Source organism: Canis lupus, chromosome 8, assembly GCF_003254725.2.
Source record: "Canis lupus dingo isolate Sandy chromosome 8, ASM325472v2, whole genome shotgun sequence".
Taxonomy (NCBI): domain Eukaryota; kingdom Metazoa; phylum Chordata; class Mammalia; order Carnivora; family Canidae; genus Canis; species Canis lupus.
Genome location: NC_064250.1, coordinates 50,435,877 through 50,460,866, shown reverse-complemented (window position 1 = coordinate 50,460,866; position 24,990 = coordinate 50,435,877). Strand labels below are relative to the sequence as shown.

The 24,990-nt window shown below is 37.7% G+C and overlaps 1 protein-coding gene and 1 pseudogene across 3 annotated transcripts in view; both read left to right on the top strand.

The window, feature by feature from the left end:
* Positions 1-24,990, top strand: part of SPTLC2 (serine palmitoyltransferase long chain base subunit 2) — a 109,423-nt gene that overhangs the window by 64,957 nt on the left and 19,476 nt on the right. The window lies entirely within an intron of this gene.
* LOC125755599 (ubiquitin carboxyl-terminal hydrolase isozyme L5-like) lies at positions 1,779-23,103 on the top strand (annotated as a pseudogene).

Genomic DNA, 24,990 nt, shown 5'->3' with positions numbered 1-24,990 from the left:
GTCATTATCTAGCCCAAAGGGCTTTTTAACCAATGGCTTAAGCCTTCTAAAATCAGCAAGCACTATGACCACTTTATTTATTTTTTAAATTTTATTTATTTATTCATGAGAGACAGAGGCAGAGAGAGAGAAGCAGGCTCCATGCAAGGGAGCCTGATGTGAGACTCTATCCTGGGACTCCAGGATTGAGCTCTGGGACTGAAGGCAGGCGCTCAACTGCTGAGCTATCCAGGCGTCCCATGACCACTTCATAGTTGAGGAAGTTTGAGCCTGCAAATGGTACAAGTTTTCTCAGTATCTTGTCTCTGAATAGAAAGAACATGGCCTTCTTGAACTCCATCTCCTTCTGAAGTTGCATTAGTGATATTTAGCTTTTTATTAAAACATTTTATTATAACCTCTTCCTAATTTTCTGATTTCTGGTCTAATTTTCCAAAACACAGCTAAATTTAGTTGTAAGTAATCAGCCATACAAATAAATGAAAGCCCTTTGAGGGCATTTACCTGCCTTCCCTCTCTATGGATCAGTAACCCCTTTAGCCTCCCTCTCTGCTTCAGAAATCTGTTTAGAATACTCAGGAGCTTCTGTTGCGCAGGTCTGTTTCTTCACTCCCGGTCTCTTTCTTTCTTCCAGATCCAAATGCTAATAAAAGTTTCTCACCACAAGAGTGGTGTCTCTTTTTGTGTCTTGTGTCAGAGTTTGTTTAAAACCAGCTATTAAGATGTCCACAAGCAAGCAGGCCCGGCAGCTAACCTTTGAACAAATGTAGACTTGTTCATTTAGTAGAATATTGTTCTTATTACAAAACATAAATAAGGAGTTTGAGGTTGTTGCCCTAGGACAGAAAAGGAGACCTGTACTAGACGTCCCTGATTGTGAAGATTTAGTAAGATGTTATAAGGAAACTAATTCTTAATTAAAGTACTGTGATTCAGAGTTTGTTTTTTTAGGATTGAAGTGGATGAATTTTACCTTAGTTTTATTTCATAATCGAATTTACTTTGAAGATTTTTTTTCTCCCATAATTTGATTTATTCAGTTACTGTGTAGCTGAGACTTATAACCATTACTGCAATCTATTCTTCTTATGACTTGCAATTTGTGAACCTTATCACCCAGGTTCTGTTTTGTTTGAAGAAGAATAACTTTCTAAACTTTAACATGATTAGAATTGATTTCCCCCAGAATTATTTCGGAGGATCTTGTCTAGGAGACTTGAGCCTAATTTTTCATCAGTTTTGCTATTTATTGCTATATGAATACTTAATATGTGTAGACAAGTAAGATATATGGACTCTGTTCTTAATTACTAAAGACTTGCCAGATTTGAGAGCTTTCTGAAGAAGAATTGATTTGGAAGAAAAAAAAAAAAGGCACCTATGTTTTTTTAAATTGTCTAAATATTTTACTCTGCCTGCTATCTACTTTGGTGTGGAATGTGGAACAAGGTTCAGAAGGACCTCGTTCAGGTGTACTCTTGTAAGCCCCTGTTCTCAAACTTTGTCCATAGACCATGTTGTATCAGAGGTACTTTTAGTGTGGTGGTTCCTGACCTTGCTTCAAAATTAGTCAGAATGCTTATGTCAGGGCCCCTTGCACACCCTGTGACTATCTGGGAATGAGGCCCCTGCAGGGTGTTATTTAAAAGCATCCCAGATTTTAACATGTAGCCAGGGTTGAGCACCACTGTTATAGAGCTTTCTTGAAATGAGAATTCTAGTCCACTTTACCGGACCACACTGAGTCTTAGTGGACAAGGCCTAAAATGTGCATTTTAAAGAAAACTTAAACTAATTTTTAAAGGCTACCTTTTTGTTTATTTAAGTTTGTTTACACAGAAAATAACCAAGAACTACTCTACTGAGAGGTGGTAATTTGGGAAGGAAAGGAAATTGAAAGCCAGATATATGGTCTCTTTCTTTTGAAAGAAAAATAAGGGACATGTTGGCTTGTGAAACAGGAACTTTGTGGTAAAACTGTGTTGCCAGTTTTCATCATTTTTAGAAATCTGGATGCCTTGATGCTTTCTCCTAGAGAGCTGATGATCTTTGCTGAATGAATCAGTGGCATAGGTAGAGAAGGCAGAAATCAATTAGGAAGGGAGAAAGATAACTAAGAATTCAGAGACCCATGGTTGGCTCTTTAAGTCTGGTTGCATTTATTTTTGTTTCACTTTTTTTTAATGGCCTACTAATTCAGGATCAAAATTTTTAGTACATAACCTACAAATGGCCTTGCCCATTATAAGCTTTTAAAAGCTCAATACCAATTAGCTTGTGAAACTTATTATGGCCTTGTCTTCCACCTCTGCAACTGTTCAGTTTATTCAAAGCCTAAACTTTACCAGTGATTGTCTTATTTGCTGACCCTCCTCATCTGAAGATGGGTGCTTGAGCATAGTACACGGGTTTCCTCATCCCTGTAGTTTTTTGTTTTTTGTTTTTAAGATTTATTTATTTATTCAAGAGAGAGAGCACATGAGCAGGGGGAGGATCAGAGAGAGAAGCAGACTCCTCACTGAATAGGAAGCCTGATGCAGGGCTTGATCCCAGGACCCTAGGATCATGACCTGAGCAAAGGCAGGCACATAACTGACTGAGCCATCCAGGCGTCCTCTCATCCTCGTAGTTCTGCCTGAAAGTAGCTTGTTATGTGTTCCAGCCCCAGAGAACAGTAGGATAGGATAGTCTTTGGACAAATGAAGACTTTCTGTCCTGACAGTGAGCTGGCACCCTTTAAAACTCAATTCCTTAATTTTTCAAAGGCACTTGGCCTCCTTTTAGTTTCGAGCCCTCTGTTTCTGGCTGTGCATTAGCAACCATTCTTTTAAAGTCTTGATTTCATTGAATCAACAACTTTAAGCCTTGGCCGTTGCTGCTTGATACACATCCTGTGGCAGTGCTCAGGAAATCCTAGTTTTTGGCATTGAAACTAATTAAAGGATTAAGCTAAGACTAGTGAGAGGGTGATAAACGGTACTTGAGAGTCACTCACTGTGCAGTACTTGGTGTTCACAAAAACTGCTCTAGTTGTAGATGAGAGAAATAGCAGTGGTAATATAGGAGAGTAAAGTCACATACTTGGCCACATTCTTGTAGGGAGACAAAACAAAGTAGTCTTTGAAACAGTGTCCCTAGGAGAGGGAGAGGCAGGCTGTCTGCTTTGATGTTCATTAGCCTGACAATTGCCCAAGCTGAGCATTTTATCTGTTGCCAGGCTAGCAAAATTGGGGCTACTTTTACTTTATCTGTTGCCAGTCTAGCAAAATAGGGGCTGCTTTTAGGAGATGGTGAACCAAGCTCCGACTCATTTTGCTTCAGTGGTAAACAAAGTTACTGAGCTCCTGCTTTCTGGAAGTCCTTTATAAATCTCCCTTTTACAAGACTAAACTGGAGCATGAAAATAGCTTGTAAAGAATGAGTTGCAGGTAACATTTATTTTCCTATTCCTTGGGTCTCTTAAAGACCTTAAAAATGTTCTAGTGCAATTTAACTGGTACTTAAGGAAGACGTGTTACTCAAATCAGTCTGCTCTGCCTTTTAGCTAATATCATTTTATTTATTTTAGGTAACATTTCTAGATAAGATACTTTATCCTTCTTTCTCTGAAAGCATGTGAAAAACCTGAACTTAAATTCAAATTCCAACAGTGTGGTTTTAAAAATAGCATCACTGTTGGTTTTTTTCTTTACACATCCCATGCTCTCCTCTCTCTCTCACCCTTACCTCTTTTTCTAGTCTTATTGGGTACTTGAAGATACTTTTAGGCATAGTGATCTTAATTTTAGTCTACAAGTTGAAATTCTGCAGGTGCTCATGTAGAAGTTAAAGAACAAAGGAGGACCTTTAACGATGGTTGATTTGTGTGTTTAGGCATTCTTTTGTCCCTTTTTCTCCTTTCTAGTGAGCTATGAGAGCCTGCTTTTCCTGGTACATCCCACCTGGGTACTTGTGACAAATGTACAATTTATTGATCTAGAAAGTGCTGTGATGAGTGGAAAGTGTGGTCTGCTGCCTTCTCCACCCACTTTAGAACTGTCCATAGAAGGTAACCATTGATAATTAAGAAACATTAATGAAGGAGAGATTGCTGCTGCTTTAGGAAGGAAACTTGGATGACCTAAGAATTCATTCTTGTTTTGCCAGCCTCTGCACTTAAGGTATCATCTAAATGTGAAAAAATAAAAATATGAAGTGGAAACTCCTTCATGGTTTAACCTTGTTAACTATCAATATATTTCCGTTGGCATGGAAATCAACTTGGGAACCTACATACTCATAAGATTCATAAGATAAGCAAAAGTTATCAAAATTTTAACAAATACCAAGCATTTGCCTCTATTTATAGAAAGGTTTTCTTTTTTTCCATTAATGGATCTTTACCTTCACTAAACTTATCATTCAGTTTTTAATTCTTCAGCATACTCTGTTCTTGGAGGAATATACGGAAAGTATGGCCACAAGATTTTTTGTTCTAAGATACTTGCTGCTATGGGTGATTTGAGTAATACGTACTATTCAGTGTTTCGTAAACAACACCTTGTCAATAGCAGGGTGTCATCTTCCCTGGAGATCTAGAGTGCTATTTTTTTTTTTTTTTTTTTTTTTTTTTTGCCATTGATGAAGAGTAAAGGAGATACCTAGTCGTTTTTATATTTGGTAGGTGGGGAGGGTCTTATCTCTTGTTTATAACAAAACTATTTAAATGAAGTACAATAATTGTATGGATTAGTACTCTTTCCAATTCTGTGCTTTTTCTTTAATGTTAACAGTGGGGATGGTGGGCACCTGGGTTGCTCAGTGGTTGAGCGTCTGCTTTTGTCTCAGGTCATGGTCCCAGGGTCCTGGGATCAAGTCTCACATTAGGCTTCCTGGAAGGAGCCTGCCTCTCTTTCTGCCTCTATCTCTGTGTCTCATGAATGAAAAAATAAAAAACCAATGGGGATGGTGACCATATGGGGAAAGAAGTAGAAAAAAGATAGAAGATGACTGGCTTTAACAGCAGTTAGAGATTTTTTTTTTTTTTAAGATTTATTTATGTATTCATGAGAGACACAGAGAGAGAGATGCAGAGACATAGGCAGAGGGAGAAGCAGGCTCACCAGGCATCCCTAGAGATTATTTTAAACATCTAAGTAAAAGTGTGGCCATTATTTGAGAAAATGTTCTATTAAGTATCATCTGAGTTTCCTTGGGTTTGGGATAACTTGATCAGATAAATAGATGGCTATTTCTTGGACAGGATCCCAAGCTTCCTGAGGCATCAAAGTTGAAATCATCATCATAAAGCATTTGCTGGACTTTCTCTATTTGGTATTTTTATAGAGAGGAGGAAGGAGAATGGAAAAGAGAGATATTATAAGAAATTGGCTCACGTAGTTATAGAGGCTTACAAGTCTTAAGATCTGAATTTGGCAAGCTAGAGACCCAGAAGAGCTGATATAATTCTAGTCCAAATGCCATTAGTCTTGAGACCCAGGGAGAGCTGAATCTTATTAGTTCAAGTATGAAGGCAGAAAAAACCCTGATGTGCTAGCATGACTGGCAGGAAGAATTCCTTTTTTTTGGAAGCACCCATTTGTTCTTTTGAAGCCTTCAAATGATTAGATATGGTTGACCCACATTAGGGAGGACAATTCTTTTTTTTTTTTTTTAAGATTTATTTATTGGAGAGAGAGAGAACAAGCATGGAGGAAGAGGACAGAGGGGAAAAGGAGAAGAGGGTCTTAAGCAAAAACCATACTAAGCGTGGAGCCTGACGCAGGACTCAGTCTCACAACCCTGAGATCATGAACCCCAAGAGTCAGACGCTTAACCAACTGCACCATCCAGACACCCTGGGAGGACAGTCTACTCAGTTTTTCTCAGTCAACCAATTCAAATGTTAATCTCATCCCAAACATTCTCACAAAGAAGTACACTCAAATTTATGTCTGACCAAATATCTGGACACTGTGGTCCAGTCAAGTTGACACATAAAATTAGCTATCACAGCATCCTCAGTTGATTAGCCCACTTTTTTGAATACTAAAATTTGCTAGCCAAATTTTCAAGGCTCAGTGGAAGTAAATAAGTAAATAAACTCTCTTCTAGGCCTGACAGTGTTTTCCCCCTCCATTTTGTGCTCTGTAGTGAAGACTCAGTTTTCGGTTCTAAACTCTGGTTCTCTATAAATGTAAACAGTTTTTACAATATTAAGTTAGTTAACTTTATATTTTAGTTTCTGTTTCTCAGCTGATTTTTAGTTGGTCCCATTAATGGTATTTATACCCTGGGCAGTTTGCTAGAAAGTAGATCATCAATAACATGAATGAACATATGCAGCTCAGGGATCAGTCTTAAGGATCCAAAATACAAGGTTTTTAATACCAATTTAAATGTACTCATCTATTCATTCATTATTTTGCTTACAAGACTAATACATGCTTATTTTCAAAACCCAGGTAATTACATGTATGTCACAGAAAGTACAGTCCCTATGATTATATGTCCTTGGATAATCCATGTCAATTGTTTAGAATATAGTTTACAGATTTATTACTGTTACTCCTTTTTAGCAATAGCAGATAAATAACACCACTTGATTAGAAGAGTTTGGTAGTTATGGGAGGGAAGAAAATGAGAATAGTTAACTGCTTTTTTAGCAGTTACTGATGACAGTTTTGTTCTACGGTTGTTAGACTTTACTCCATAATTTTGGCAGAACAAAAAAAAACAGATGAATCCTGCTAGGATACCTCCCATACCCTATGTATTTACTAGTGCTTAAGAATAACAAAAGAGAAAGAAATCTCATTGTGAGGGCTGTCAGTTTGTGAATTCTCCGTAAATGGGGGCACTAAAAATGCCTAAACACGTGATCATATCTAAGTTGGCTTGAATATTAGAATCTTATCATTATGGTAAGTGAAGTGTTCCATTTGTTCCACCATTTCATGTGGGTCCCTTCATCTGACAGCACCTCATATAAGGCTATTGGATTACAATGTTAATTCTCTGAAGTATTTTAAAAATGAAACAAAATAAAATAAGCCATTCTTTTCTTTGTTAATTCCTCCCCATAGTTTAAGAATTGGTGAGAGTGGAGTCTAGCCAATTGCCTTCCTCAGCCTTAAACCAGCGAGAATTGCCCTGTGCCTTGGCAGAACACAGGTGACTCTGGGGCAAGAGGCTCTTTATCTGTCTTGACTTGAACATTGGTGGTGTCATCTTTTTCTGTTTTGTGTTCTGAAAAACAATTTTGACCTATATGTGATGGCCAACAAATGTGTACAAGTGATAGAGCTAACACACAAGTAAGCCACGGATTATGCCAGGTGTTCATATGTGCATTTCATGACTTCTGGAGGGTTTCCTCAAGGCATTGGTTGAGAACTCAGTAATGATCAGCAAGAAATAGGATTAATTAGTGAAGGCCTTTGTTTTTTGTTTTTTAATTTTTATTTATTTATGATAGTCAGAGAGAGAGAGAGGCAGAGACACAGGCAGAGGGAGAAGCAGGCTCCATGCTGGGAGCCTGACGTGGGATTCGATCCCGGGTCTCCAGGATCGCGCCCTGGTCCAAAGGCAGGCGCTAAACCGCTGCGCCACCCAGGGATCCCAAGTCTCTGTTCCTATCTGAAAGTACATCTCCATAGGATTATGCTGGAACGCATTTGCTTATAGGTCCCTCACTCCTCCTGAAAGGGGTTATTATGTCCAGATCATGTAATTTCTATACCTGGAATTTTTGCATTTCTAAGCGCAAAATACTTGAAATGAAAAATAGAAAAAAAAAGAAAAAGAAAAAGAAAAATAGGCCATGATAAGGCATTGCTTGGGAAAAGTTACCTTTGACAGATCAAAGTGCTGCTTTGGATTGAACTTGTTCGTTCTGTAAAGTGACTACAAACAGACCTTCTTAGTTAATTTTTGCTTATTCTTGGATTTTGCATGTCTTATATATTTTTGGTTTTACAAACAGATTATCTGTGGCACATTTGTCATCATAATCCACCTCCACAGCTAAATGTGTGTATCATTTCCCCTAAATTCGTGTTACTCATTTCCCCTCTTGGTGGAACTGCCATATGTGGACTTAAACCAAAATTAAATGTTAACAATAAGGTAAGTCTGCTTTTAAGATCATAAAATATATTTCAAATTCAAATGGAGACTTTCTTGGTTATCTGATACCATTGCTGCTGTACATGACTCTTCCCCCATCTGCACAGTTAATTGTTAATATGTTAAATTAATTTTATTAGCAGAGAAGAGCTGTGTCTGTTACATTTTTATCTTTTTTAGTCTTTAATGCATATTATTCCTCTAATTGATACCTGATCTTTAACACATCTAGAGGGAGCTTCTTACTACCTCCTCTATTTATTTGGTTTTGGCTTTTTTTCATTAGTTTAAGACACAAGGTTTCATTCACCCATCAGTCACTTTTTGACTACTTCCTGTGTGCCAGCCATGAAAAATGACATAGTAGCTTCAGAAACTTTTAAAGGCAAAGCATTCAGTTTGTTTTAATTCTCAAAATAAGCAACATTTTCTCAGTATTTCTACCTCCTAACCACTTCTATGTTTTGTTTTATTGATTTTTATTCTGTCCTTTTTGGTGTCTGATTACATTGTGTAGTTAAAAGAGTCAGTTGGCTTGCTTTTTCTCTTTTTACTCAAGATCTTTAGTATCTCCTTAGAGCACAAAGTATATATACTCATCTATTTCTAGCTTTTTTCTGATTTGAAGAAAGAAGAATAAAGCCTTAAAATATTGTTATAGGTTTTGGGGAATATATAAGTTTTAAGTGGTGCTTTTAAAAGAACCCTCAAAAATTAAAACTAACAGAATTACTTTAGTGCTATGTCTTATTTAGCTGCAGACCTATAATACCACTCTTAGTATAGTTGTTTCAGAAATCTTAATTTTAAATTAAAGTGTGTTTACAAGACCAAAAAAAATTGTTATAGGTAAAATAATAAAAATAAATTATTATACAATAAACATAAAATAATTAAAATAGTTTTTAAACACCATGTACAAGGCATTTTATTAAGCAGTTTACCTGTATTCATTTAATCCTTGAAACAACCTTACAAAAGTAGATGCAGTCATCATTGTCATCATCAATTCCATTTTGCAGATGAGGAAATTGGACTCAGAGAGGTTAGGTGACCTTACAGCTAGTGGATGGTGGAGCCAGAACACAAACCCAAATAGTCTGACTTCAGAAGTGTCCATGCCGCCAAAGAACCAAACTAAAGCTCAAGATTGAAATTTAGGAGACAGTAGAATTATTACTTCCTGTCTTTCTCAGACCTGCTTTTACTGCTTTGATGTCTTGCTTCAAAATGGCCACCTAATGGTTTCAGATTTTAAAATGTCAGCACAGTCAACTCTGTATGCCTGTTCCAAATTATGGGAGAAAATCTGGAACTAGAGACCTAGCTCCATCCCTGTTATGGTGAGGCGTGCTTTTTAGAAAATAAGGGCATCTGCTTGCCATCTTGAATTCTCCAATTGCACAGGTAATTTGCCTCATCAGGATGGTAATGGATGATGTGATAGCAGAGGTAGGGGAACACTGGCTAAAACTAGCTTTGGAAAGTCAATAGTATGGTCAATGATGTAACATATGAGGTATATTTATTAATTGTAAACCTTTGTGTGTTATGTGTTTATATATTGGTAATGTCATCTGTGTCCTGTGTTATGTGTTAAGAGCATGCTAAGGGATTAAAAAGTGAAGAACTAGAAACAGTGAGGGAAAGCAAGAGGATCCTTCATTTCATCTTTGAAAGCTAAGGCTAAGCTACAGGGTCAGATCGTGAAGTACTGTGGAAGATATAAATGGCATAATTTTAAGGGAAAAATACATGAGTAGAGGGAAGTAATAATAGTGAACATGTTATTTTGTTTACTGTGTACTGAGCACTGCTCTGAGTTTGTAAATAAATTCTCAGAACAAGTATTAGACACAGTTCTCCTTCTTTTATAAAATGAGGCAGCAGAGAAGTTAAGTTGCTTACCCGAGGTCAAAGAGTTACCAAATGGTAGAGACAGAATTTGAACCTGGACACCCAGGTTCAAATGTCAGAATGCTTTTTGTGTATGAAATACTTCAATATTTGTTTGCCTTAGTGTCATTGAATATAGGTAATTCTGCTGTGGAATCCAAATTAGTTTGAACACATAAAAGGGTTTCCATTTTCTCAGAATATTCCAACTCCAATGTTTGTATATTCTTGAGGGAGGTGCTGGTGGGAAAACTGTATTTGCCCTCAGAGTTTGCAGTTTGTTTTTAAGGGCAGGAGACCACACATGAAAGGTGTAAAAACAAACAGAAATATATAAAAAGAACAAATTAATGACGTACAAAGTAGAGGTATGTCTTCAGAGGTGCCAGGAATTTTTCCGTAACCTAATTTTTTTTTCCACTTCTGTCCTTCATCTTTCATAGTGCCCTCAATTTCTTTGGAGTTGTTCAAGCTCAGAAGTAGAAACATTGGTAGAAAATAACAAAAATAAATTGCTCGTATCTACTGATTTGTATGAATTTCATCTAAACTGCAAAAAAATTGTCCAGGAATTTCTGTTAGTAGAGCTGTGTATTTGAAAGACTTAGGGTTTTAAAAGGTGTGGACTTTTTTCAGAAGTTATCCCTTAAGTCTTGTTTACGTAGAAAAAAGTGACTTTGGGATAAATTATATTACATTCTTCAGAAACAAAAAAAAAGTATTGTTTACACCTGACATACAGGCTGGAAGATTGGGGTGAAAAGGGAATGATTGACTGCTAATATGTGCTGGTTTCTTTGGCAGGGGGGCAATAAAAATGTTCTAAAATTAATTATTATGGTGGTTGCATAATTCGATAAATATACTAAAAATATTGAATTACATGTTTTAAATGGGTGAACTGTATAGAACATGAATTATATCTCATGAAAAAAAATTTGTTCTTTAGTGAGTGAACATTGTGGTAAAATATACATAACATAAAAGTTAACATTTTAACTAATTTGGGGGTCTTTAATTCACTAGCATTAAGTACCTTTTACAGTTTTGTGCAGCCATTATCACTGTCCATTTCCAGAATCTTCTCATTATTTTCCAAATAGGAATTAACTTTTGATATTCCAGTCCAAGTTTGGAAGCAGTAGTCTTGACCTACTCAATTTTATTTAAAAAAAATTTTTTTAAATGTATATATAAAGTGTTTTGTTTTGTTTTAAAGATTTTATTTATTCATGACAGAGAGAGAGAGACAGGCAGAGGGAGAAGCAGGCTCCGTACAGGGAGCCTGATGTGGGACTCGATCCTGGGTCTCTAGGATCATACCCCAGGCTGAAGGTGGCGCTAAACCGCTGGGCCACCAGGGCTGCCTGACCTACTCAATTTTAAACCTTTAGACTTTAAAAATACTTGCTCCCCCCCAAATTGAGTTTTGTTTCTCTAAGATTTTTAGCCCTTTCCATTTGTTTCCCTTCACACATGCTTTTTCTGTTGTGTTCCCTCAGATAATAGTGTCACTATTTACGAAGTTGTCCAAACAAGAAATCACTGTTGTATTTTCTTTGCTTTTCCATTCCATATATTTAATCACCCAGAGCCTTTAGATTGTGTGTTCTGAATATCTTTGAACCTGTCCATTACTCTGGATCCCCACTAATGTTGACTTGACTTAGACTTCTGTCTACTTTCACATGGATTTAATGGTCATAGACGGATTGGTCAATCAAAAATGATTTGGAAGAATTAAGATAAATAAAGAATGCTGAAAAATCAGGAATAGGAAACTTCCATGCAGTAAGTTCCAGTGCAGTATGATGACTCTTAGATTCCTTCTCTGAGCATATTGGTTTCCTTCCTATCCAAGATTCATTCCTTCATTAAATATTTATTTGGTACCTTCTCTATGCTTTAAAGATTTGTAACACTTCTGTTTACTTCAAAATATATCCCCATCTACCTTTCATACCTATTGCTGTCACCCTAGTCTGAGCCACCATTTTCTCCCATGCCCTCTCTGTTTCTGTCCTCACCTCCATTTAAATGCAACACTCAGGGTGATATTGGTTTTTTTGGGGGGTGTTTTTTTTGTTTGTTTGTTTTCAGGGTGATATTGTTGAAACATAGGAGATCTTATCAATCTTCTGGTTAAGAACTCTCCTGGGGCCTTCTGCTTCTCAAAGTCAAAGTCAGAGTCAGAGCCTTTCTTAGGGTGAAGATGGCCTTGTGATCTGGCCCCCTCTGGACAATGTATATCCCAGACTCCCTTGACTGGCTAGGTTCCAACCATTCTGGTTCACTGTGCCCTAGGAAATGCCAGCTGTGCTTTTTGCTTCTGGGCCTTGACACTCTATGGAGATAGTACTTAGCTCATCCAGGTCATGGCTCAAATATCACTAGAGTGAGATATTTATCTTGTTTGTCCATCTCCCACATCAGAATGTATGCTCCACACAGGCAGGAGCCTGTCTCTTTTATTCCAGACAGTATATCCAGGGCCTAGATGGCTGGCACATACTGGGTAGATACTCAGGATCCATTTTTCTGTTTTCCTAGCATGAAATACATTCTTTCCTTTTTGTGTAGTCTTCCTGGTGAGATTTTTATCTTTGGTGTAAAGATTATGACGCTACTTTTGTATCTCCTGTATTTCTAAAAAAAAATATGTGCTAAAATAAATCTTTATTTTCATGTACTAGATTTTTTTTTAAGTTTTATATCTTAAAGTTAGAGAAGGCTTCAAAAATGTTAGTAGTCCTCAAATTCAACTTCTTTAGGTGTTTATTTAAGAAATCCTGATACAAAACCACAATGAGATACCACCTCACACCAGTGAGAATGGTGAAAATTAACAAGACAGGAATCCACAAATGTTGGAGAGGATGTAGAGAAAGGGGAACACTCTTGCACTGTTGGTGGGAATGTGAACGGTGCAGCCACTCTGGAAAACTGTGTGGAGGTTCCTCAGAGTTAAAAATAGAACTACCCTACGACCCAGCAATTGCACTGCTGGGAATTTACCCCAAAGACACAGATGCAGTGAAACGCCAGGACACTTGGACCCCAATGGTTATAGCAGCAATGTCCACAATAGCCAAACTGGAAGGAGCCTCGGTGTCCACCGAAAGATGAATGGATAAAGAAGATGTGGTCTGTGTATACAATGGAATATTACTCAGCCATTAGAAACGACAAATACCCACCATTTGCTTCGATGTGGAGGGACCTGGAGGGTATTATGCTGAATGAAGTAAATCAATCGGAGAAGGACAAACATTATATGGTCTCATTCATTTGGGGAATATAAAAATTAGTGAAAGGGAATAAAGGGAAAGGAGAGAAAATGAGTAAAAATATCAGTGAGGGTGACAAAACATGAGAGACACCTAACTCTGGGAAACGAACAAGGGGTAGTGGAAGGGGAGGTGGGCGGGGGGTTGGGGTGATTGGGTGATGGGCACTGAGGGGGGCACTTGGTGGGATGAGCACTGGGTGTTATGCTATATGTTGGCAAATTGAACTCCAATAAAAAATTTTTTTTTAAATGAGAATCCTAAAAAAAAGAGTAAAGAAAAGAAATCCTGAAGCGGGGTGACATGGGGCCGATGAGCTCAGCTACAGGTTTTCTGAGATCACTGAGATATAGGTGGCAGTTGGGGGAGTGAGAGGCAGAGCCTGAGGTAGCAGCCTAGTCCTTGTGTGGCCTGGGCCATCACAGGCAACTTGGGGAGTGGTGCTTCGTGAAAAGCAACCCAAGGGTCTTCACTGAACTCATTAAAGGATTTGGTTGCCAAGGAGCCCAAGTAGAAGAAATACGAAGTTTAGAACCCGAGAATTTTGAAGAGTTAAAACCGCTTGATGGGTTAGGTTTTCTTTTCAAGAGGCAGCAAGAAGAACCAGCAGGCTCTGTAGTTCAGGATCGCAGACTTGACACATATTTTTTTTTTTTTTTTTTTTTTTTTGTTAAGCAGGTAATTAATAATGTTTGTGCTACTCAGGCCATAGTAAGTGTGTTATTGAATTGTATCATCAAGATGTCCATTCAGGAGAGATGTTATCAAAGTTTAAAGAATTTTCACAAAGTTTTGATGCAGCAATAAAAGGCTTGGCACTCAGCAGTTCAGATGTGATTCAACAAGTGCACAACAGTTTTGTCAGACAGCAAGTGTTTGAAACATTCAAGACATCAGCAAAAGAAGATGCTTTTCACTTTGTCAGTTATGTTCCTGTAAATGGAAGATGCATCAATTAGATGGAATAAGAGAAGGCCGACTAGTTTCGGTGTCTGCCATCAAAATGGCATCAGTGAGACCAGTCATAGGAACAAAGGAAACAAAAGTACAGTGAAGGTGAAATTCGATTTAACTTAATGGCCGTTGTGTCTGATAGAAAAATGATATATGAAAAGAGGATAGCAGTTACAAAGACAAGGAGAGACAAGACAACTTATTTATTGAGGAACCCATGGATACAGATCAGGGTAATAGGTTAAATGCTATTCAGTCAGAGGTTACCCAAAAGTTAAATGCTTATTGAAGAAGTAGTACAGAAACTAAAGAGATTTGAAAATATCAGAAGGCAACATAATTATCTGCCTTTCATTATGGAATCATTAAACACTTTAGTAGAAGAATACCAGCAGTTAAACCACTAGTAGAAAAGGTGAAAGAAAAACAATGCAAAGAAAGCACAGGAAACCATTAAGTATAAAGAACTTTGAGCAACATCCCAACTGACTCTGCCTGTTTGGCAATAGTACCAATCTGTCTTGTCATTAATGCATGGATTCTTTCCCTACCTGTATTGTGTGCAGGTAGTGCATATTAAGTAAAAGTGATATTAAGAGTGCATGTCCAGGGTGCCTGGGTGGCTCAGTCAATTAAACATCTGCCTTCAGCTTAGGTTGTGATCCCAGGGTCCTGGGATGGAGCTGAATCAGGCCCACTGCCCAGCAAGGAGTCTACTTCTCTCTCTTCCTCTGCCCCTCCTCTTGATAGTGCTCCTCTCTCTCAAATAAATAAAATATTTTAAAAAAAGAATGCTTGTCCAATTCCATTACTTGACATTGGATCTGAGAACTTCTGATGGTTCTCTGGATATATACTATCATAATGAACCTAGAAATTGTACAAATGATATTCTCTACCTGTAATTGTTATGATTAATCTCTCAATCTTTTAGCTCAGTTGCATGCTTAAAATGTGAGATCTTGATTAAACTGGATCTCTTTCTCCTCATCAATGATGAAAAACAGTATTTGTCTTTGATATCTAAACATTTTGAGGATTTTGAAACTGAGTTTTATCTTGAGAAGATATGGTTTTAATGCTCACTTGAAAAAGAAGTATAGTTTCTAGTGATTTTCAACTGCTGCCAGTAGAGAATGTAATAAACGTAATTTTATTTTAGCAGACTTAAAAAAAAAACCTAAAGCATATTGACAGCTTATAGATATGCACAGTTACTTTTAACTGTTACTTGGTGAACTTAATATAAATTGGTCATTTTTCTCAAATCTGAGCTCTTTTATTTATTTATTTTTAAAGATTTTATTTATTTACTCATGAGAGACAGAGAGAGGCAAAGACGTAGGCAGAGGGAGAAGCAGGCTCTCCGCAGGAAGCCTGATTCTGGGTTTGATCCCAAGACCCCTGGATCACGACCTGAGCCAAAGGCAGACACTCAACGACTAAGCCACCCAGGTGCCCCTGAACTCATTTGTTTTAATTGATTTAATTATTTAACAGTATTGAATTTGAAATAGTTCATCATTTATGTGGTGTAAATAATATGGTGTGAAACAAACTTACATGTTCTATTGAGACTTTTGTGGGTGTATATATTAAAAATAAGTAGCAGTTTTAATGGGGATTCAAATTCATTTGTTTTCCTTTGGGCTCCCCAAAACACCAGAGACTTCAGAATATTTTTTGTTACTGTTGGTTATCAAATCTAAATGTTCACTTGCCAACCCACTTCCTCTTTCTTCGAAGAAGTAAAAGTTATTTTTAGAACCCTGATTTCCTGATTAGGTGGAGTCAGGAATCCCAGCAATTCTCTCTATTAAAGGATCTGCTTGTACATGTAAGGAATGTTCTATTTACCTAGGGTTTATTTAGTTCAGGAATATCTTAAGTCCTGGGACAAGTCCAGCCTTCCCTAAACTGTCTGCATCTACTCCCTCTGCTCAGCTTTACCCCTTTTAAAATAGAAGCCAAACCCTCTACTTTCCAAAAGAATCCATCCTTCTAATTTATCAAAAGCATTAGTTCTAAGAAATTAATATTTTGCCAACATTACCATATTTGATGGTCAGAATTTCAGATTTAAGTCTTTCTTAGAAACCACAGTCTGAAGAGAACCTGTTTTTTTTTTTAATGTTTATATTTCTTGTTTTTTAATTATTTATGATAGTCACAGAGAGAGAGAGGGGCAGAGACACAGGCAGAGGGAGAAGCAGGCTCCATGCACCGGGAGCCCGACGTGGGATTCGATCCCAGGTCTCCAGGATCACACCCTGGGCCAAAGGCAGGCACCAAACCGCTGCGCCACCCAGGGATCCCTGAAGAGAACCTGTTTTACATGCATTGATAATATTATGCTCACCCAGAAGCGTTTAAGCTTTTTTAATCCCAAATTGACCTCTCTGACAAACCCTTGTTCCTGCTGCAGCCCTACAGAACATCATTTTAACTTGTTCTCTGCTGAGTAGTTCTGTATCCCACATCGCACGCTGGTAATTCCAGTTGTAATGAATGCCCCATAGCCCTCTGAAAGGCAATCGTCCATTCTAGGCAGTGGGAACCAGACTTGTTGACATTACTTAGTGGCAGCCTTTCCTCAGCTGCTCCCTTTTGCAAAGTATGTAGAAGAAAAGCCTAATACTAAAATATCTAGGGAAAAATGTATGAGAATGAAAGCAGATGCACAGGTGGAAAAATAAATACTTTAATGGTTAGTATTGTCTGATTTGTGCTTTTATTCATATAGTCATTTAAAAAGAGAAAGGAGGAAAGAAAAGAAGGGCCAGGCCCTTTATGCTTTCATTTCGCACCTCAGGGCAAGGTTTAACTCTGTAAGTAAAACGTTAACTCCATAACTTAAGTAAAACCTTAACTCCATAACTCCATAAGTGTTTTCATAACACTTCCCTGCCTTAGAAGTTTGTAGAACACCCAGCATGGAAAATTTCAATATTTTTCCAGATTTGTTTTAAATAACAAAGGCTGGCAAGAGAATGCCTGAGACCACCTCATAATATCTAGATGGTTTTTTTGGTTTTGTTTTTTAAGTAAAAGAGTGGTTTTTTAAAAAAGGTGATTATTAAATAGTAGTTGGATATATTTAATAGTGTAAATTGAAGGATCAGAAATTTGATCACATTGCAGTTTTTTTTTACTTCATTTGATTTTCCAAGTATATAAATGTTTATTTTTTATTTATTTAAGTATTAAGATTCATACAATAAAGTGCATAAATCTTAGGGATACACTGAACACTAACAGTGAATATACACCTAGTTCAGCGAATACACACCCAGATCATGACCTAGAACATTTCCAGTATCCCAGAAGGCTGTCTTGTGCCTCTTTCCAGCCTGCATTCCTTGCTAAAGATAATTTTGACACTGTTTTGACTTCTATCACTATATATTAGTTTTGCCTTGAACTTTTGAATCTGGTGTATTTTATTCATCATTATGAATGAATGAATGAATTATGAATTATGTCTTTTGAGATTCATCTGCATATTTGGGTGGAACAGTATAGTTCATTTGCATTGCTGCCTAGTACCAAACCATACATATTGTTTGAATGTATTACCAGTTATCCATTCTACTGATGGACGTTTTGGTGGTTTCCAGATTTGGAATGTTACTAAAAGTAGCACTCTTGTACATGTTTTTTGGTATACAATTCTATTGGGTGTATATACCTAGGAATGAAATTGCCAGATCATAGAATAGGCCTATATTTAGGTTCAGCATATATTGCCATTTTTACAAAGTCCCAGTTCACAATCTCATTAGCAAAGCCTTGAGAGTTCCTTGTTCTTGTCAACACTTGGTATAGCCTTTCCAACACATTTTTGAAAGGATTTTATTCATTCATTTGAGAGAGAGAAAGAGCAAGAGCATGCACCAACAGGCAGGGAGGGGGAGAAGGAGACAGAGAAGCAGGCTCCCTGCTGAACAGGGAGCCCAACATGGTGCTCGATCCCAGGATCCTAAGATCATAACCTGGGCCAAAGGCAGATGCTTAATGGGCTGAGCCACCCAGGTACCCCAACCTGGGCAACACATTTTAATATATTTAAAAACATATTTGCATTAGGGGAAATTAGAGATGAAAATGGAGAAAAGAAGAAGAAACATTATTTATTCTTAATTAGGAACTGTATCATTTTAGAGCACCTGGGTGACTTAGTGGTTGAGCATCTGCCTTTGGCTCAGGTCATGGTCCTGGGGTCCTGGGATTGAGTCCCACATTAGGTTTCCTGTAAGGAGCCTGTTTCTCCCTGCCTCTCTCTCTCTCTATGTCTCTCATGAATAAATGAATAAAATCTAACTACAACAAAAAGGAACTACATAGTTTTTATTAAATATTTTTATTAATTCCTTTGCCTTGCTCTCAATATTTTGGCAATATTTAATGCATCCTACCCAAGGAAAAAAAATGTGCAAAAATAAGCAGGAAGAAGACCTAACATGATGGAAAGATATCCGTGCTTATTGGTTGGAGGACTATTATTGTTAAGATGACAGTACTTCCCAAGTTGATCTATGGAGTAAACAATATCCCTGTCAAAACCCCAGATGCCTTTTTTGTAGAAATTGGCAAGTGGATCCTAATATTTGTATAGAAATGCAAGGGGCCTAGAACAGTCAAACTTAAGGGAAAAAAAGTCACATGTCCCAAAGCTGTAGTATCAAGATAGTGTCATATTGGCATAAGTATAGTTACACAGACCATGAAATACAACTGAGAGCTCAGGAGCGCCTGGGTGGCTCAGTCAGTTGAGCGGCCAACTCTTGATTTTGGCTCAGGACATGATCTTGGGGTCCTGGGATTGAGCCCCACGTCAGCTTCTGCACCCACTGGGGAATTTGCTTCAGGATGCTCTCTGCCCTTCTCTCAAAAAAATATGTCTTAAAAAAACACAACTGAGAGTCCAGAAGTAAACTTTTTAATTTATGATTAGTTGGCATTCAACAAGACAATCACAGTCTCTTTTAACGAATGATTCTGAGACAACTGGATATCTACATGCAAAATAATGAAGTTGGGTCCCTACCTCCCACCATATAGAAAAATAACTCAAAATGGATCAAAGGCCTAAATGTAAGAGCTAAATTTACAAAACTCTAGAAGAAAATATAGATATAAATCTTTATGATTGTGGGACTCGGCAGTGATTTTCTTTTTCTTTCTGTCTTTTTTTTCTTTTTTAAGATTTTATTTGTGTGAGAGCAAGTGAGTGAGGGTGGGGAGGAACAGATGGGGGGGGGGGGGAGAGAGAGAGAGAGAGAGAGAGAGAGAGTCTGTCTTAAGCAGATGCCATGCTAACTAACTCAGGGCTCAATCTCATGACTCTAAGATCACAACCTGAGCCAAAACCAGGAGTTGGATGCTCAACCAACTGCACCACCCAGGCACCCAGGCAGTATCTTAGTTATGACACCCAAAAGAACAAGCAACCAAGAAAAATAAGTTTTACTTCATCAAAGTTTTTGTTCAAAAGTGAAAATACAGTCCTCAGAATAGGAAGAAATTTTGCAAATCATGTCTGATAAGACTCTATCAAGTATTCAGAATATAAAAAGAACTTTTACAACTCAACCCAAGTAAAATGGCCCAATTATAAAATGGGCAAAGGATTCAAATATTTCTCCAAAGAAGATACACAAATGGCCAATAAGCAGAAAAAGAAGCTATTCAAACCTGTTAGACATTAGGTATATGCAATGAAAACCACAGGAAATCACTTTACGTACACTAACGTTACTAAAAAAGACTGTAACATTGTTAGTGAGGATCCAAGAAATAGGAATGCTCCCGTATCACTGGTAGGAATGTAAAATTACCCAGCCACTTTGGAAACAGTTTCTAGTTCCTCAAAAAGCAGACACCATAGAGTTAGCATATTACCCAGAAATTCTCTTCCTGGGTATATTCCCAACCACATTGAAAACGTGTCCCCATAATTTGTACATGGATGTTTCTAGCAGCATTATTAGTGACAGCCAAAAAGTGAAAACAATCCAGTGTGCAGAAGCTGATGAGTGAATAACAAAATGTGGTGTATCCATGCAAAGACAATTAAAAAAGAGTCAAATACCGACACATGCTATAACATGACACATGCTACAACACTGATAAACCTTAAAAACACCATGTTAAGTGAAAGAAGGAAGACACAAAAGGCTACATATTATATGATTCCATTTATATGAAACATCCAGAATAGGCAAATTCATAGAGACAGGAAGTATCATAGAGACAGGAAGTAGATTAATGATTGCTCGGAGCAGTGGAGAGAGGAAATGAGGAGAGATTGCTAACAGGTATGGAATTTCTTTGGAGATGATAAAGGTGATGAATACTGGTGATGGTGCACAACTTTGTGACTATACTAAAAACCACTGACTTGTATATTTTAAAGGGGTGAATTTTACAGGATATGAATTATATCTTGATAGAAGAAGGGAAAAAACTGAAAAGAGTAGAGTAGTAGGGGGAATACAATTTGCTATATAAGCTGTAATAACTTGTAACAGTCAAGTTAATGGAACAGAAATAAAATTCCAGAATGGTAAGGAAAGGGCCTGCTGAAGAAAGGCCCTCCCTGATCATAAAGTATTGCCTTTTGATATACTTTTAATCAGTTTATATTTTATATAAACTAATTGGGTTTTCCCATGTGTGATTTTTTTTTTTTATACCGTAAGTATACCAGCTGCCCCACCTTTATATCTTCCTTTAGATAATTGGTAATTGAATTTAAGGGAGGTAAAAACATGCCCAAGTTCTATATAAAGCTAATGTGTCTCCAACTCAAGCTTAAGGGTAAAGAGAAAAGAAACCCACGGTCCCTGTGAAGAAATAACTTTAGGGCCAATAGTAGTTCTCAACTAACCAGGAACTGTGCTGCCTTCCTAAGACACATTGGGAAACATCTAGGGGCATATTTGGTTGTCCCAGACTGGGCTGTGGGGAAGTGGTATTGGCGTTTATCACCAAGGGGCCAGTGATTCCAAATGCTCTTCACGGCGCTGGACAGCTTTAACCCAAGTATTGTCTACAAATGCCAATAGCAGTCTTCCTAAGAAACACTGGCAATGGTTGACTGAAATTTTGCAGAATGTCCCCCTTTGGAAGATGGAGCAGTGATAGAAATCTTAGAATGGTAATTTAGAAGTACTACTGGACAAGAGAACCAGTTCCAAACTCAGATTTGGCTCCTTGCTGCACAAAAATCAATACTGGAGAGACCAGTGATACTGGGAAAGGAAAAATTGCTTTATTCAGGAAGCCGGCAGCCTGGGAAGATGGTGGACTAGTATGTCTCAAAGATCATCTTCCCTATTCAGGGGAAACTGGAGGGTTTTAAAAGGGAAGGCATAGGAATGGGGAGGGGGCTTGCATGCAGGAGGAGCCAGTGCCCAGCAGGTACTCCTGAGTCAACATGAGCTTGAACAAATGTGCTGGCATCAGGGCAGCTGTTTTTGAATGTAGTCAGGCCTTATCTTCTGAGAAAGTTGAGTCCTTCGTGCCTCAAGGCCAGTGGTCTGCAAATCTCAAAGTCAAGTCTGCTACAGATCAAGGGGCTTAGGTCAAGAAGCAAAGAGTACCTAAGCTTGAAGCAATTTAATCCTTAAAACCAACTGAGTGTTGTTATGAAGGAGGAGACAGGATGAAAGGAAGTCTCTGGGCCCCACACTTTCCCTAGGAGCAGATAGATCAGGGCCTAAGAATCAAAGAGCCGTGTGACCTCCTGGGCTGGGGTGGTGGAGGCAGGGTTAGTGAAAGATCCTAAGAGGCAAGCGAGTCTCCAGGGGATGCCCAAGCAGCACCATCAGTGACTTCAATGAGACAATTACTCAGTTTTCCTCTTACATTTCTGTTAGCTATATTCCCTTTAAGTCCTACTTAATATAGAAGCTAAAGTGAATCAGTGAGCAGTGGTTAAGGGCACAGCCTTAGAAACTAGAAGAACCAGTGGGGTGCCTCGATGGCTCTGTTGGTTAAACCTCCAAATCTTGGTTTGTGGTCAGGTCGTGAGCTCAGGGTCATGACATCGAGCTCCGTGTCTGGCTCTGTGCTCAGCACATAGTCTGCCTGAGTTTCTCTCTCCCTCTTCCTCTGCTCCTCCTTGCCCCTCTAAAATGAATAAATAAATCTTTAAAAAAGAAACTAGAAGAACCAGGGAGTTCAAGTCCTGGTTCCTCCATTGGAGTTACTTAGCCTTCCTGGGCACTGGTTTAGTTTCCTCAGCTGTGAAATAACTTTTAAATTTGCCTTCTTTGTCTCTTTTGAAAGTGTCATCATGATTTTGCATCTGAGATTTTTCTACCGTGCAAATAATTGACAGTTTTCAGAACTGCTGTGATAGGAATAGTTAAGGCAGACCTTGACTCTGTCTTCACCTCAGCCCCAAATACTTCCAGGTGAGCAAGAGATTGAGATATTGTCCTAACAGTGGTTCAGATATAGCACCACTAGCTTGAGAGAATGCCATGTTAATTTAGATAATATGAATCAACATAATCTTCCATTCAGTTACAGTAGATTATATATAGTAGTATCTTATCAGGAGATAAGGCTGGCTGGTAGTCGACTTGGTAATATTTAGAGATATAATAACTGAAATGAAAAGGAAAGGAAAGAAGCATTTACTGAACCTGGCACTGTGCTCACTGTACTACATACTTTCTGTGCCTTGAAGGAAATCAGTACTGAGAGCTTCTATAATTACTGTCAGGATAGTCTTTGAAAACATAGTTTGTATGTGATCTCATTTACCTGATACTATATAAACACTTGTTTAAGAGATCTTTAAGATAGAGACACCTGGGTGGCTCAGCCATTGATCACCTGCCTTCAGCTCAGGGCGTGATCCCAGGTCCTGGGATCAAGTCTCACATCGGACTCCTTGCGAGGAGCCTGCTTCTCCCTCTGTCTATGTCTTTGCCTCTCTCTCTGTGTCTCTCATGAATAAATAAATAAAATCTTTAAGATACAGTCTCATTGTAGATTTCAGTGGAGAGACATGCTTAACATAGGCAAAGCAAACACAGAATGTCTGAGTTTATTCCATTTTTTTGAAAAAGCTTTTGAAGAGAAAAACCACTAGCATGAAACATAGTTCCTTCCTATTCTGAAGTATAATCCACCAAAGTAAAATGTTAGAAAAATGAACTTTCCAATAGCAAAAATGTGACATTTAGACAGATGATTAAGCTAAAAGATTGTTAAGTTCAGTTCTTAGACATATAGAATTAAAGAGATATGTGAAATATCCGCAGTGTAATGTGTTTGAAAGTATAAATTAGAACAAGGTCATGGGTAGTATTTTTCCATATTTTATCCTGCCTTATGGCCCTTACTTCATGGTTAATGCTGAAAACTAATTGAAACCATTCTTACGGCTACCTGTTTTGTTTGGGGGACCCTCAGTAAAGAAGGCCCGTATCTGCTTTGAGATTATGACCTTTAACAAGAAGAGGGGGGAGAGAAGTTCTTGAATTTCAGATTCTTCCAGCTCATTATAATTAATTGGAAAGTATAAGTCTGAAGAGTAGCAGTAATTTTATTTTATTTTTCCCAGGAAAGCAGATTATATCAGCATATCCAGGAAATCTAAGAAGATTAGGAGCTGTATAATGGAGTATGATGTGAGTTAGGGGATCAACTCTGGCTGAACATCATTTATGTTTGTGTCCTTTCTTTTGAAAGATTTCATTTAACACTGGAAATGTTATTTTTGAAGTTGCAGATTCAAACACATTTTGTTGATTATGTTATAAATTATATAAAATCTCATCAGCTAAATTGACAATTATATTGCTATTTAAGTACGTGAGTACATGCTATATTTTTTGGAGCATAAGTTCTGAGTAGTTAGCACGAATGCCATTTAAGACAAAATATCTGCTGTCCTTTGCATCCCTTTAGTTGGTACATAGGTCTTATCCTGTTTTTTTTTTTTAACTAGTCCTAGGACCTTAGAAAATTTGTAGCTCATAGAACACTATCTGTTCTGATTGATAACCTGTCTGGGAGGGCTAATGAAATTTTGAGTAATTATCCAGTAGTTCCTTCATATGTTAAGCTTACATGGCTGAGAATCCTGAAGAATGTGGATTAAGACTTGATAAAAACGTACGTCTTGGAGAATATCTGAAATGCAATTGGTTCAGCTTCACATATTTGACATTGGTTAATGAATATAGCCCCCAAATCTAATCTATTTTGTAAAAGTGATTCAAAGTTATTAATAATAGGTTGTCAATAGGTAGATAATTATGATGCCCCTTGTTTTTAGGTTTTCTGTTTTCTTAAAAGTATTAGATCTAATGATGCCATCACAATCTATTGATCCTTCATTACTTCATAAGCATAAAATTTATTGCAAAGAAGTTGAGGACTAAAAATGACCTATTAAAGTTATCTTTTACATTTTCTGAGAAATAAATTATGTACTCCTGCTTCCTTTTCTTTCTTTTATGCCAAGCTGTAGATTTTTTTGAAGAGATTCTAAAAATGGTTTAATTCTAACCATATTGAAGAACTCCACAAACACACAGCCATAGAGTGAGGTTTAGTTGTAAGGGTCAAGAGAATCAGTATAGAGGTTTTCTCAAAATTGCTTTGATGCTTTTTATCATCCTTAAAAGTAGAGATTTATGTTGGGGATCCCCAGGTAGCTCAGCAGTTTGGCGCCTGCCTTTGGCCCAGGGCGCGATCCTGGAGATCCGGGATCGAGATCCGGGAT